Genomic DNA, 15,339 nt, shown 5'->3' on the forward strand with positions numbered 1-15,339 from the left:
CTTTGAGACTTTTGTCTTAAGAATAGGAAGTTCTGGGCTTCCCTGGTGGCACAGTGGTTAAGAATCCACCTGCCAATGCATGGGACACGGTTTCGATCCCTGGTCCGGGAAGATCCCACATGCCACGGAGCAACTAAGCCTGTGCGCCACAACTACTGAAGCCCACGCGCCTAGAGCCCATGCTCCACAACAAGAGACGCCACCGCACTGAGAAGCCCGCGCACCTCAACAAAGAGTAGCCCCTGCACGTCACAACTAGAGAAAGTCCGTGCACAGCAACAAAGACCCAACACAGCCAAAAATTAAAAAAACATTTTTTTTAAATTAAAAAAAAAAGAATAGGAAGTTCTATTTTTCCAAGTATAAGGGAGTTGCAGGTGCCAGGAGTTTCAAGTTTTACTTAAAATTAAATTACAACTCATATTTGAGGAAAATTGGCAAAAAACTGGCAACAACATGTCATCACTGGAAAACAAAAGCAGCTTATGATTTCTTGGTACCTAACAAAATAGTCATAAAGATAGTACAGTAAATGCAGATGGAGGCCGGTTTCTTCATGACCGACTACTGAGCCATCATGAATCTGAAAGAAACTTGCAAATTAGGGAAAATTTTTTTGATGTAAAATGTTATCACAGCTATACAATCATAACTCCAATAAGCTTACAATTCTTAAGTACCAGGTGCCTTGAGAAGGGCTTTGTAAACTTAGTGTAATTTAATCCTCTCAAGAGCAGTAGGGGTTAGATGCTATTATATGAGAAGACTAAACAAGAAAAATCTTAGGCAACTTCTCCAGTTTATAGAACTAGCAAGAAGTGGGTCTGGGATTCAAACCTGAGGATCTGACATCAGGGCATGCTCTTATCCAGTTATTATGATGCATTCCACTAAAATGCAAATGTATATATGGAAACAGCATGAATAGTAATGATGAGTTTAACCTCTGGTGAAAATGCTTTTGGGTATCCCTTCAACTCAGTGTGGAAAGTGGATATTTTCTTAATTCTAACTTATTATCTGCATACTTGTGATTCTTAATCTTTTCTGGGTTCCTGACTGATTCAGCAATTAAACAAAAGCTAAGGATATTCTTTCCATGAAAAAAACCCAAAACACATGCACATAAACCATTGCTTAGAGTTTCAGAAGTGTCACAGGAAAAAGCCTCATCTTTCCCTCCCCTGGTAGCATCACCTTCCTAGAAAATTAAATTTTGGTTAATTACCAGGATGGAGAGTCTCCTTACCCTATCATATACTTCTCTATTTATTAGATGTGTTACTTATTAGATCAGTTAAACTGTTGTGCTTAATTACACTTGATCTTTTGTAGATAGAAAGAAAACTCATTAACTTAAACAGTTACCGGTTCATGGCAAAAGGAAGATGTTTGAACTGAATTGGATAATCTCAAACACCACGTGAAAAGTTGACCTGAATTTCAATGATGCATTAGAAATTTCACTGATAAATGTCTGAGACCAAGTAACTGTGAGTTTTCAAACTCAAAATGGGATTAAGTGCGTGACTTGAAGACGTTTAAATTTACCTTGTGTCAGTCATCCCTTGCTTAGTCTAGACCTGTCCCTGCAAGTTTTATATTCATCCCAGCACTCCCTGGGCTGTGATGCCAAATCCCAGAATTGAGGAGCTGTCAACTTGACAAGATATTGGTGATTTTTCTCCCCTCTATCAAATGGAGTAGTTCCCAAAGGTTATAGTACTTGGAACATAATTATGAAGCCTGACTTCTCTACACAGAATCATGGCCTTACTAAATCGCTACCAGTGTGGTGGTCTATGGCTACTTTCTGATACTGGGGGAAACCAGCCTTGTTTCTGGTTTTTCTCACTGCATCCCAGGAGGATCAGCTGCACCTGCACCTGGCACATGAACTTCCTTTGTTCCATACCCTCTACTTTTGGTACCTCATATTCGGGTGACCTCTAGCTATTAGGGGATCCATTTTCCTGTAACTTGGTAATTGGGAACAGCCAGGTCTTCCTCAATAAGAGTTTGGAGGAGGGGGAATCATTACCCTTGTCTTTATGTTTCTCTCATTCCCACCTATCTTTCTATGCCTCAGTTTCCTCTTCTACAAAATTGGGAGAATAATAGGATTATTAGTGAAGACTAAATGAGTTAATGCATATGAAGAATGTAGAACAGCGTATGGCACTATGGAAAAGTTGTGGTGGTTGTTACTAAGAGTACTGTTAGTATTATTACTGCCCAGGCTGGAGCTCAGTCAAGAATGGCATGTGGTCAGTTCCCAGCCACAGTTAATGGTAGCTTCCAGTTAAGAGAGGGAAATGTCTCTTCCAGTTAAGAGAGCTCCTTCCAGTTTGAGAGGGAAAATTCAAATGAATACATTCAATAATTTTTGTGATATCCACTATGTGCCAGGCACAGTGTTATTTGCTGAAAACTTCATATGACCTAATAAAGTCAGAGGAGCTGTGTTCAAACAATAACTAAAAGTGTCACAAAGATAAACCTTGAATTTGATGTAAAGCATGCCTAGACACTTGGTCAGTGGCATGAATGGCATTTCCTTGTCTACCTTGGCTGAAGCAAGGGTCCCCTTCCCAACTGAATTCCTGCCCTTTTAATTCCTGACAACACTTACACTTTGTTCTCTTTACTTGAAGAGAGCACATTTTCTGCACGGTTTCATCTTATTTCTTCTCTGGGCTTCCTACAGACAACCACAGTGCTTTACTTGTTTAGATCAGTTTAATCATTTCCCAGGTATGGTGAACAGTTTTGCTATGCTCTTCTTACCCTGTTTATCATGGTTCTTGACATCTGTTGGTTCTCTAAGTTGACTCAGCCTAATGGATTTGTTTGGCGTTTAAACTGTGTCAGGTATAGAGGTAAGAAGGTGAATACTAAGCTGTTTTTTCCGTTGAGGAGCCTTGTAGTTCCATGTGGAGGAGACATACCCAAGTAGGGCATCTCAGTGTGTTATGGTGAGTCTGACTGCACAGGATGCTTTGGCACCCATCCATGTTACAGCTTCCTTTCCATTCCCCATTTCTTATCACAACATGTACCACCCATTATGTGAAAACCTGGTGTTCTTGACTCACAATCTGTAGGCGCCACACTCTGAGTTTTTTCCAGTACTGGTAATGGGTTGTACTGAATCATTTATTTACATTTCCTTGGCCAGTTTATTTTGACATATGACATATATTTACTGATGGAGAAAACACACACAGTTTGTGAGTGCAGTGTAACGTTTTTCCTCTGGAAATAGAAGTGAGAGAGACAGCATTTAAGTTTTACTGGCCGAAGAGCTACCTTGGTGTTTTTAAATGGGTCCAAAGTAGTACATGCTTCATTATCACTTCTGTGTGTATACGCATGTGTAGACGTACGTGCTGTGAAGGACGGGAAGAATGTAGGAACATCTATACAACGTATAATTTGAATAATATTTAAAGCAAAGGAAAACAAGTGGCACATCACTAATTTGGATGCTTTTACCTGATTATTGCCAAATTTTTTTGTCTGGACTAAGCATCTATACCTTCATTAATCCTTAGTGCTTGCTATGAAATAATATCTTGTTCTATGCATTTTTTAAATCAGATTGGATCTTGGTTCAGTCAATATTTACTATACTGTAGGACTTGCTTTCACTTTACTGATTTTGCATTGCTCATCTAGTTCTAGAATGAGATTTTCTTATAGTTATAGTGCCTGCAATTCTGGTTATTTCCACAAGGTGAGTAGGGATATCTAGTTGTGACTTTGTGGGACCACAGATTAGATCTGCCCATGTTAGGATACATACAGTAACATATAGGCACATGATTCAATTTCTGACATGATGCTTTAGCCAAAAGATAACTTTCTTAGTTTTTCTCCCACCTCTCTGAGTGCTGCTTTTGGCATGGTTTCATAGTCTTTGGTCCCTCTGCTGGCATCTCCAGTGTTCCCCAGGATTCTCTCCTTGGCCCATTTCTATCTATCTTTTTTCTTACACATGCTCTCTTGGTCATCTCGTTCACTCTCATGACTTTTAAGTAACACCCATAAGATACTGAACCCCTGATCTTTATCTCCAGGCTGGATCTTTTGGGCTTCCTAAAGGAGTCACCAGGATTTCCCACTGGTACTACAAGCCCTACCTGACTCTATGGAAACCCATCTCTTGTTCCTCCTCCCCGTCACCCTCATGAAGAAGCATCATTCCTCTAGACAGAAGCCAAAGTCACCCTTGATGCCCTTGATGCTCTTTCTCCTCTACCTTCCACATGAAGTCCTATCATTCAACCCCAGTGGACCTTCTCTGTTACTTCTGCTTCCCTGACACTACTTTAATCAAAGTCTTTCTTATTCCTTACCTGCATGATTGACAGAGCCTCTGTCTTTAAACTCTTTCTTCTACCATCCACATTGTCATGAGTGCCATCTCTCAAAAACACACATCCTTCAACGTGACTCACCCCCCCATGGCCTGCAGGATAAGGTTCTAACTCTTCAGCAAGACCTACAAAGCCCTCTTTCATATTTGGCTGAGCAAGCAGCCTCATCTCCTCCTGGCTCAGGTCTCCTCACAATGCTCCAGATGGTCTCTGCCCTTTGATTCTTTTGTGTTTTGTTCATGCTGTTTATTCTGTGTGCATTGTCCTCTGTCTTCCTTCTTCTCTGCCTAGAAAACTCTTCCTCATTTTTCAAGGCCCGTCTCAGATCTCCTCTGCTTGAGATGCCTTCTCCACCCTTCCCACTCAGTATGGGCTGCTCCCTGCACTGTGCTTCCACAGTACTCTCTACTTACCAAGGACATGTTCAACATCCAGAACTCAGTACTATAATAATTTATTTCTTTTTTTTTAAATCCACAAAAGTTTGAGCTCTGGTTGGATAGGAAACTTCAAGTCATCCAATGTTTTTCTATTACCCTATCATATCTACTACCATATCATACAGTGCCTATCATGTAGAAGACCCCCTCAACTATGAACCAAGTAAACTTTATAGTAATAGTTAAAGAAATATCAAGAAAAGTCTTTCAACTTTCTTTCATGTATTAGCTTTTAGTACTGCAAAGTATTAGAATTTGATATGTTTATAGGTTCCTGGTGGCTTGGGGTATTCACATTTTAAGCACTTTTGAGTTTAATAGCCTGTCTTTCTCTAAACTAGACCCATTAGTGAGATAGTGCTGTGTGCCTCCTTAGTGTTCCCACCTCTGAAATGCACTAGCTATTCAATCCTAATTGGAAAAATTTGGGGGCAGAAGTGGCTTTTCGTTGCTCTAACTTTATTTTAATCTAAGGAATGACTTTGAATCACATTCACCTGCCTTAGTGGTCGCCACATCTTTATTTATTTTGTGACCCAAATTCATAAATCAAGTCAGGACACCTAATTTTTCTCAAATCATCCTAAACTGTCATCGTCCTCCTTTTCCAGTCAGAACCAGATTTTCCTCGCAAGTTGTGATTCTCACTCCACCAACTCCACTCTCTTGATGGAAACTTCATATACATTGAAGGGGCTTCATGTGTTCTGTTATTTTTAAAGCTAGATTTTGTCAGATACATGCCTCCTGTTCATAAGAAGCATTGCTACTTTCTTCTGAATGTAACAGGGTGGGGGGCAGAATATCCTTCTAAATGGAAATGTAAGGCAATTTTTTTTAACATATGCTCATAAGGAATTTAGTCCCAAAAGATATTTCCTTTTGTGGTAAATCAAACTCTAATTCATGAATTTTAAAAATTATTCCTTCCTGCTGTGGACATGAATTTCTAAAGTGTGTGTGTGTGTGTGTGTTTGTGTGTAGACACTCATTACTGAAAGAGCAGGGAATAGAACAAATCATGGCCCAAAATTCCTTTGAATAATAATTTATATATCCATGTCTCCTTTCTTTCCCCAATCTGGCTTCCTTATTATTTTAATTGTTTCTGCCTTTACTACTAATGCATGAATCTGTCTTTGCTAAATCATCTTTTTATACAGAAAGTAAAAGCTGTGAAATACAAACACACTTTCAAGTTAATAATAGTAACCTAGTATTTATTGAACACTTACCATGAACCAGGCACTCTAATAAGCACTTTACATAGATTGTCTCATTTTGGTTATGAATTATAATCAAAATGGAAATACTAAATGAAATAGTTAAAAGCAAAGTAGAAGCAATACTTTTATAAAACATAGAAACACCCTGAATAATTTCTTTTGCCCTTATATAAGCACAGCCCTCAGTCTGCTCTGGATCCTCAGCTGCTACAGACAAATTAATCACACTCTCTTTTCTGGCTTTCATTTTAGTCAGAGAGCATTAAATAAATATTTAGTATTTCTGGGATACCAGTCCACAATCAGGCATTCTTAGTGTTATCAGTGGGCTATATGCACTCAGGGGAATTGTGAACAGTTAGAGGAAACTAGACCTAGAGAAACAAGGACTCATTTACCCATCCTACTTGTCAACTATTTTAACCCTGTAAACCAGGCAGTATTTTATTAGTATGTCTCTGTTTTTAGTCAGTCTAGAGTATCAAGTCCACTAATGTTAACTGTTCAGTAGTAAACAATAGCAAAGAAGAAATGAAGAGATGCAAAAATGTTTTCTCTCAAAGAATTTGAGAAATTGAAGTGATCTTACCCTTCTGAGGCAAAAGTGATTTTACAGAGTTGAAAGTCCAGAAACTTTTAACATCCTGCAGAGTCGCACAACCAGTGAGCAACAGGTGAGAATGGAACCTGTGTCTTCTGTCTCCTGTGCAACTGTCTTTTGACCACAGAGAATACCTTTTCCTAGAATTTATCCCTTCCCATTTTATTTCCTTATCCCACTGATTTTATGTATTTTTGTAACAACATGATACCTTTTATTATTTTCTTTCTTCTATTTCAAATTTGTTTTGCTGGTTTCTCTATATCCTCTTGCCTTTTGCTTTCTTTTCTTGGTTTAATAAATGTTCTATTTCCCCTGCTATTGCAATATTTTTGAATTACCTCTTACTTTTTCTATTTCCACTCAGAGCCTCTGAAAGGGGTTTAGAAATTTTATGTCTTTTTTTACAAATTTATTTATTTAATTAATTTATTTTTGGCTGAGTTGGGTCTTCGTTGCTGTGCACGGACTTTCTCTAGCTGTGGCGAGCAGGGGCTACTCTTTGTTGCGGTGCATGGGCTTCTCATTGTGGTGGCTTCTCTTGTTGCGGAGCATGGGCTCTAGGCACGTGGGCTTCAATAGTTGCAGCACACAGGCTCAGTAGTTGTGGCACATGGGCTCAGTGGTTGTGGCTTGCGGGCTCTAGAGCGCAGGCTCAGTAGTTGTGGTGCACGGGCTTAATTGCTCCACAGCATGTGGGATCTTCCTGGACCAGGGCTCGAACCCATGTTCCCTGCATTGGCAGGTGGATTCTTAACCACTGCACCACCAGGGAAGCCCAGGGGTTTAGAAATTTTAAAATGTAATGTCAGTTCTCCAAATCAAATCAGCCAAAATAACAACCAAAAGCCAACAAAGAAGAAAAATGCTATTTAGCCAAGTATGTTCATCTTAGGTTTGAATTTGCCTTTTTTTTTTTTTTCCAGTGCTACAGCTGATGCTGCTGCTGAATCCTGTATGTTGAAATTTGTATGTTTTTCATTTTGGAAGATAGTAATAAGTCTGAGAGTAGAATAGTTATTCCAACAAAAATGTTTTTCAGAAGTATGTATTTACATAGGAGAGAAAATAAATATGATATTATTGGTTATTTATTGCTTTTCTTTTTTTAAAAAAAAAAGTTTATTTATTTATTTATTTTGGCTGCTTTGGGTCTTTGTTGCTGTACGCGGGCCTTCTCTAGTTGCAGCGAGTGGGGGCTACTCTTCATTGCTGTGCACGGGCTTCTCTTGTTGAAGAGCACCAACTCTAGGTGCACAGGCTTCAGTGGTTGTGGCATGTGAGCTCAGTAGTTGTGGCCCATGGGCTCTAGAGCGCAGGCTCAGTAGTTGTGGTGCACAGGCTTAGTTGCTCCACGGCATGTGGGATCTTCCCAGACCAGGGCTTGAACCTGTGTTTTTTGTATTGGCAGGGGATTCCTATTTATTGCTTTTAATTCATAACTTAGCAGTTAGCTACTACACAATCTTGTATTTAATCTCTGCCTATTCTATGTTGGTTCTGTATTTTTCAACTAGAGTGCAATGAGGCACTACTGTGATTAGTTTATATGCTAATTTAAAATTTTAAATGTACTGGTATTAGATAGACATTTCTCCAAAGAAGACATACAGATGGCCAATAGGCACATGAAAAGATGTTCAATATCGCTAATTATTAGAGAAGTGCAAATCAGAACTACATGAAGTATCACCTCATACCACTCAGAATGGTCATCATCAAAAAGTCTACAAATAATAAATGCTGGAGAGGGTGTGGAGAAATGGGAAGCCTCCTACGCTGTTGGTGCGAATGTAAATTGGGGCAGCCACTATCGAAAAGAGTATGGAGGTTCCTTAAAAAACTGAAAATAGAGTTACCATATGATCCAACAATCCCACTCCTGAGCATATATCCAGAGAAAACTCTAATTTGAAAAGATACATGCACCCCAATATTCATAGCAGCACTATTTATAATAGCCTAGACATGGAAGTAACATTTAGGTCCATTGACAGATGAATGGATAAAGAAGCTGTCGTACATATACTCAATGGAACATTACTCAGCCATAAAAAAGAATGAAATAATGCCATTTGCAGCAAAATGGATGGACCTAGAGATGATCATACTAAGTGAGGTAAGTCAGAGAAAGACAAATATATTGTCACTTATATGCAGAATCTACAATATGATACAAATGAACTTATTTATTTACAAAATAGAAACAGACTCACAGACATAGAAAACGTACTTATGGTTACCAAAGGAGAAGGGGGTGAGGGATAAATTAGGAGTTTGAGATAGCAGATATAAACTACTCTATATAAAATACATTATCAACAAGGTCCTACTGTATAGCACAGGGAACTATCTTCAACATCTTATAAGAGCCTATAACGGAGAAGAATATGAAAAAGAATATATCTATATCTACATAGGTATGTATAACTGAATCACTTTGCTGTACACCAGAAACTAACAGAACATTGTAAATTGAGTATAATTTTTAAAAAATGTACTGGTATTGCATGTATGCATTAATAAAAGACATACATCTACTCAAACAAATTCCATTTCCTGTCTTGTCTGAATCACTTTTCAGGATCAAGTTCAAATAAGAGGGCAATGATTGACCCATATGACCCTTTGACTGAAGAAATATAAAATGTTTCCTGCGCAAGAGCTGAGAAATGGTAAGATTCCCTTTATCTTCCTTTTATTTCCCCATGGTGATCTCCTTTAACCTGCATCTGTGACCTTCACACATGAGGCCTGTGATGTAACAGAGAAAGGCAGAGACAGGAGAAGACAGAGGGAGGCTTGGGAGAGAACCGTGATGAACACAGGCACCTCAGCTTTTAAGTTAACTACCACCATCATTGTTAAAATGCAACAGTTTGTTCAAGCTGCCTTGGGAAAAGTTTTTAAAAACACACAAAAACTGAGGCATTTAAAAGCACTTCAGCTGTGTATGCATGTTTGCTTGGTTATTTTGTTTGGCCCAAAGAGGATTAAAGGGACCAAGGCGATGTTCACTCACCCTATTCAACTTTGCCATTTTGCAGCAAAGTGTCATTTCTGATCACTGGTCTAGTTAAACCTGTGCGCAGATCACATAATTGTTGCCTGGCTTGATCTGAACAACACTTCCCCACATTTCTGGCAGGAGTTATGACCAGAACAGGACATTCATGAGACAGTAGCCTTGGCCCACAACATGCTCAGTGCAGAAAGGAATCCAGGCAGAGGGTTTAGTGAAAATGAAGAAGTGGCTCTAAAAGAAATGGCACAGTCACCTCTTTGTACTCCTTTGAATGGTGACTTTTAGGAATTTTATTTTGTTTCCTATCCACCTGCCTTTAATAATATCTATTCCCTCCCACCCTTAACTGCGCATTCAAATCTGTACTACAACTGAATCAAAGAAAGAGGATTGAGACATCTAGCTAGGAAAAGAGAATTTTAAAAGATAAAGTAAATAGAGAACAATACTTTGCAATTCAAGGAAACTTTCCCTGCTACTGTAGTCCACATTGGTTTTGCCCTTCTCTGTCTTCTGTAACATTTTAATCTGCCCCACTGAATAAGTCCTGATTGTCTACTCTGTTGTATTTATGCCAGCTCAAAAGAGACAATAGTGTATAATCAAATAAGCAATATTCATGACTATGCTTTGTAAACTATCAAGTACTGTGTAGTGTATTTAAATTTATTTTGTATGTTACTTCTGGTTCTCAATTTATGTCATAATTACTTTAAAAATTCTCTCTTATCTAACATTGTGCTGGACAAAAGGAGGGTCTATATTATTGACTCAATAATCATTAATTATATTGTAAAAAAAATTATTTTCAACCATTGAAGAGCATTACGACTCAATGCTAATATTCTTCCAGTATGATTCCATTAAAGCCAGATATACCTTCTGAGAGAAGCATTCAATTTGAAAGGCAAGAGTCCAGTTTGTCTTATTCCTAAATTCATGTTTCTTTTCCCCTTTGAATGAATTAGTTAGATTTTCCCATTTGAAAATGATGATTATTTCTCTGTTGCTAATAGGTTCTAGAGGTACCAAAAGACTTTAATAAAAAGAAAGTAATTTAAAAAATTGACTCCAATGACTATTAATAATCCCTGAACAGTAATCTCCTTGAAGACAGAGCCTCTCTGATATTATCTTTGAATTGTTTTTGGGACCTGGAAAACTATATTAATAGAGGCAGGCTTAATTAAGGTATGCTGCATAAATGAATAGAAGTCTGATAGTAGGGGAGCGCATCTGTGACCAGCAGATCTTGGCTGTAACTATTGTTACCAAAAGAGAATTAACAGCATGAAAGGTATCTGGTTATCAAATGAGAAATAGCATGAAAATGTCTTTTAATTTAGAAGTCAGGCTCCTGGGCTAAAAATCATGGAGCATAAATTTGTCTATAACAAAAGAACATTTCCTATGAAAATGACTTGTTAACCTTCATTCTGTGATGGAGGTTTTATATTGTATAATACTTAGGTTTGTTCTGATAAGGACATCTAGTTGGAATTGCTACCTTATTGATATGCTGTCTTAATAATGGAAGTGTGCCTAAATTAACTGGGAAAGATAAAGCATGTACAAAATAGAGAAGGAAGAAATATCAATGATAGCAGGAAAAATCTGTAACCCTGAGATAAAGGATTTCTTGATACTAAACTCTAAAAAAATACTTGAAAGTAAACATACTTTCATAGGGCAACACTCCATCCATTATCTTTCTCTCTCCTTTGCTTAATCCAGCTCCTCTTTCTGCTCTGTAACTGTCTCCCAAGATTTGCTTCTCCTCCCTCAATTTGCTCTATTTATCCCATTTCTCATTGAAGCCAGCCCTGGAGTTTGAGTGCAAGTACATATTTGCAGCTGCATGCAGGCAATTTCTGTTTTAACATCCTATTTTCATCTCAAACCCAAGAACAGAAAATCTGAACCTATTCTTTCAAAATAACTGTTGTACCTACCTTACTTATTTTTCTCTTTATTTAGTGACCTATTAGGGGAACTTGGTCTCATTCTTCTTCTTTTATTTGCTATAGCTAAATTCTCTCCAAAATATTTATTCTTTCAAAAACATGTGGGAAATTCGTAGGCATAAAGTCACATTTACAGGAGTTCCCCTCTCTGATAGCAGTAAAGCTAACCAAAAGAACTAAAAAAAAAAAAAAAATTCAAGTAAAACCACTTGTGCTGACCTTTAGAAAGGTCTTAACCTCATAATACAAATCCAACTATCATCAAGATGTAAGTTCAGTCTGTTTTATACAGGACACTAGTTTCTCAACACAGTACAATAAGTGCCACTTAAGTGAAAGAAAAAAATGTGGAAACAAGCAAACATGTGAATATGTAGGCCTTTAACTATATCCACTATCTAGAGAAGTATAGTCTATAACCATGAATGGCTGGTGGAAAAGAATAGAAATATTCTGTCTCGAGTCATTTTCTCAACTGCAGCTCAGCCAGAATCTAAGAAAGCTCTAAGCTAAGCAGCTTCTTACTTGGGAGGGGTACGATCTAAAAACAGGTCCACTGTGAAACAAACTTCAGGCAACAAATGACCAAATACTCAAGGGCTAAAAACAGAAGCATAGAATGTCAGTCTGGTTGACTTTTCATCCAGGGGTGGACATAATGAAGCAGGAGAACAAACCAATTCCCAGCAATATCATCTGTACTGTTGTGGTACAAATCAGGCCCTCAATCAGGCTTGCTAGATGTGGAGCCTGGACTTCTAACAAATTTTGAGAGAAACAGCAAGAGAAACCTCTTTGATCACAGTGCCTATGTCCCCACTTCCCTTCCTTTGGGCCGCAGGAAAATGCATGAGACCTTACACCAGCAAATTTCAATCTTGTTTGTGAAGAGGAAGGTCTGAAGGGTGTCAAGGAGATGTCTCCCACCCTCTATTAGGGAAAATAGCAGAACATGTAGATATGCCCCCAGTCAAAGGTAAGGAAGGTGCATAAGGGGAAGGATCATATTGATTTTGTGCATCATTCTATGGCCAATACCTCTGGTAGCACCTGGCATAAAGGGGGCTCCTTAAAGATTTGATGAACAAATTATTATTGCAGAAGATAGGAGTATGGATTTTGAAGTTAGAGAGATGGTTAAGAGGACTAATTCTGCAACTTCTTAGCTTTGTGCCTTGGACAAATTCTGTAACACTTTGTACCCTCATATGTACAATTCAGGTAATAGTAATATTTTGTTTGGGAGATTAAAAGATAAAATATATTTTAGATATTCAGCACATGACTCTGCTGGTTATTCTCCCTTTGGTCCTCCAGATGAGTTCTCCAGTAATGTCATTTTCTCCTCTTACCTCTTTAGGCCTAGGAAGCAGTAAGGATTCCCCATTGTTGCCGGTCTCTGGGCTCCTTAGCATCCTTTATCGGTTTCCTTAATCCCGACCACAGTTCTGTAAGGACTGCTTAGGTGAATGTTTCTTCAATCTTCTGAATTGGATTTTGTTTTCTGATAGGAATTTGAGTGATACAGGGCCTGAAAGGAAGAATAATTAAAAAGGATTAACTTTTGGTGGTGGTGTTGGTAGGTGTAGTTGTATTGGTAGTAGTCAAAGCAGTAATAGAGTAGTACAGTAAGGAGAGTGGCAACTGTTATTGTTACTGTTATGAGCAGATCAAAATATAAAAGAAAATCTGCTAAAGCAAAAAAAAGTTCCTAAAATGAATACAGTATTCCCTAAGATGGGAGACAAGTTTAGACTATAACAAGAAAATTAAAGATGATGTGGAACTTTTTGATACAAAGTGTTTTTAAAATTTGATATAAAAAGATTCATCAACGAAATACAATACTAAGAAGAGAAATAGTGAAGAAAATTAATGTTCCAAAACAAAAGAATTAATTTTAAACAAGGACACATCTAGAAAATAGAATCAGTAACTAACTTGAGAACCTAATTTTAAAAATATCAAGAAAAACTGAAGATGACACAAACAGCTGGAAAGATATACTGTGTTCTTGGATTGGAAGAATCAGTATTGTTAAAATGACCATACTACCCTCGGCAATCTACAGATTCACTGCAATCCCTATCAAATTACCAATTTCATCTTTCACAGAACTATAACAAAAATGTTTAAAATTTGTATGGAAACACAAAAGACCCCAAATAGCCAGAACAATCTTGAGAAAGAAAACTGGAGCTGGAGGAATCAGGCTCCCTGACTTCAGACTGTTCTACAAAGCTACAGTAATCAAGACAGTATGGTACTGGCACAAAAACAGAAATACAGATCAATGGAACAGGATAGAAAACCCAGAAATAAATCCACACACTTATGGTCAATTTATCTATGACAAAGGAGGTAAGACTATACAATGAGAAAAGACAGTCTCTTCAATAAGTGGTGCTGGGAAAACTAGACAGCTACATGTAAAAGAATGAGATTAGAACATTCTCTAATGTCATATACAAAAATAAACTCAAAATGGATTAAAGACCTAAATGTAAGGCTGGATACTATAAAACTCCTAGAGGAAAACATATGCAGAACACTCTTTGGCATAAATCACAGCAATATTTTTTTGGATCTGTCTCCTAGAGTAATGGAAATAAAAACAAAAATAAACAAATGGGAACTAATGAAACTTAAAAGCTTTTGCACAGCAAAGGAGCCCATAAACAAAATGAAAAGACAACCCACAGAATGGGAGAAAATATTTGCAAATAATGCGACTGACAAGGGATTAATCTCTAAAATAGACAAGCAGCTCAGACAGCTTAATATATAAAAAAAAAAACTCAAAAAATGGGCAGAAGATCTAAACAGGAATTTCTCCAAAGAAGACATACAGATGGCCAATAGGCACATGAAAAAGTGCTCAACATCACTAATTATTAGAGAAATACAAATCAAAACTACTGTGAGGTATCACCTCACACCAGTCAGAATGGTCATCATCAAAAAATCTACAAACAATAAATGCTGGAGAGGGTGTAGAGAAAAGGGAACCCTCTTGAATCGTTGGTGGGAACGTAAATTGATACAGCCACTATGGAGAACAGTATGGAGGTTCCTTAAAAAACTAAAAATAGAACTACCATACGACCCAGCAATCCCACTACTGGGCATATACCCTGAGAAAACCATAATTCAAAAAGAGTCATGCACCACAATGTTCACTGCAGCTCTATTTACAATAGCCAGGACATGGAAGCAACCTAAGTGTCCATCGAGAGATGAATGGATAAAGAAGATGTGTCACATATATACAATGGAATATTACTCAACCATTAAAAATAAACGAAATTGAGTTATTTGTAGTGAGGTGGATGGACCTAGAGTCTGTCATACAGAGTGAAGTAAGTCAGAAAGAGAAAAACAAATACCATATGCTAACACATATATATGGAATCTAAAAAAAAAAAATAGTAAAATAAATGGTTTTGAAGAACCTAGGGGCAAGACAGGAATAAAGACGCAGATGTAGAGAATGGACTTGAGGACACGGGGAGGGGGAAGGGTAAGCTGGGACAAAGTGAGAGAGTAGCATTGACATATACACCCTATCAAATGTAAAACAGATAGCTAGTGGGAAGCAGCTGCATAGCACAGGGAGATCAGCTCGGTGCTTTGTGACCACCTAGAGGGGTGGGATAGGGAGGGTAGGAGGGAGACGCAAGAGGGAGGGGATATGGGGATATATG

General features: G+C 37.9%; 1 protein-coding gene across 1 annotated transcript in view; it reads right to left on the minus strand.

Annotated features, from left to right (window-relative positions):
* MME (membrane metalloendopeptidase) overlaps nt 1-13,111 on the minus strand; it is a 268,601-nt gene extending 255,490 nt beyond the window's left edge. Inside the window, exon 1 of the mRNA XM_060149123.1 lies at nt 12,988-13,111. The gene's annotated coding sequence lies outside the window, so the exon portion shown is untranslated. The remainder of the gene's footprint in view (nt 1-12,987) is intronic.
* Between the last annotated feature and the right edge of the window lie 2,228 nt (nt 13,112-15,339).

The sequence above is a fragment of the Lagenorhynchus albirostris genome, chromosome 5, assembly GCF_949774975.1.
Source record: "Lagenorhynchus albirostris chromosome 5, mLagAlb1.1, whole genome shotgun sequence".
In the NCBI taxonomy this organism is placed as follows: Eukaryota; Metazoa; Chordata; class Mammalia; order Artiodactyla; family Delphinidae; genus Lagenorhynchus; species Lagenorhynchus albirostris.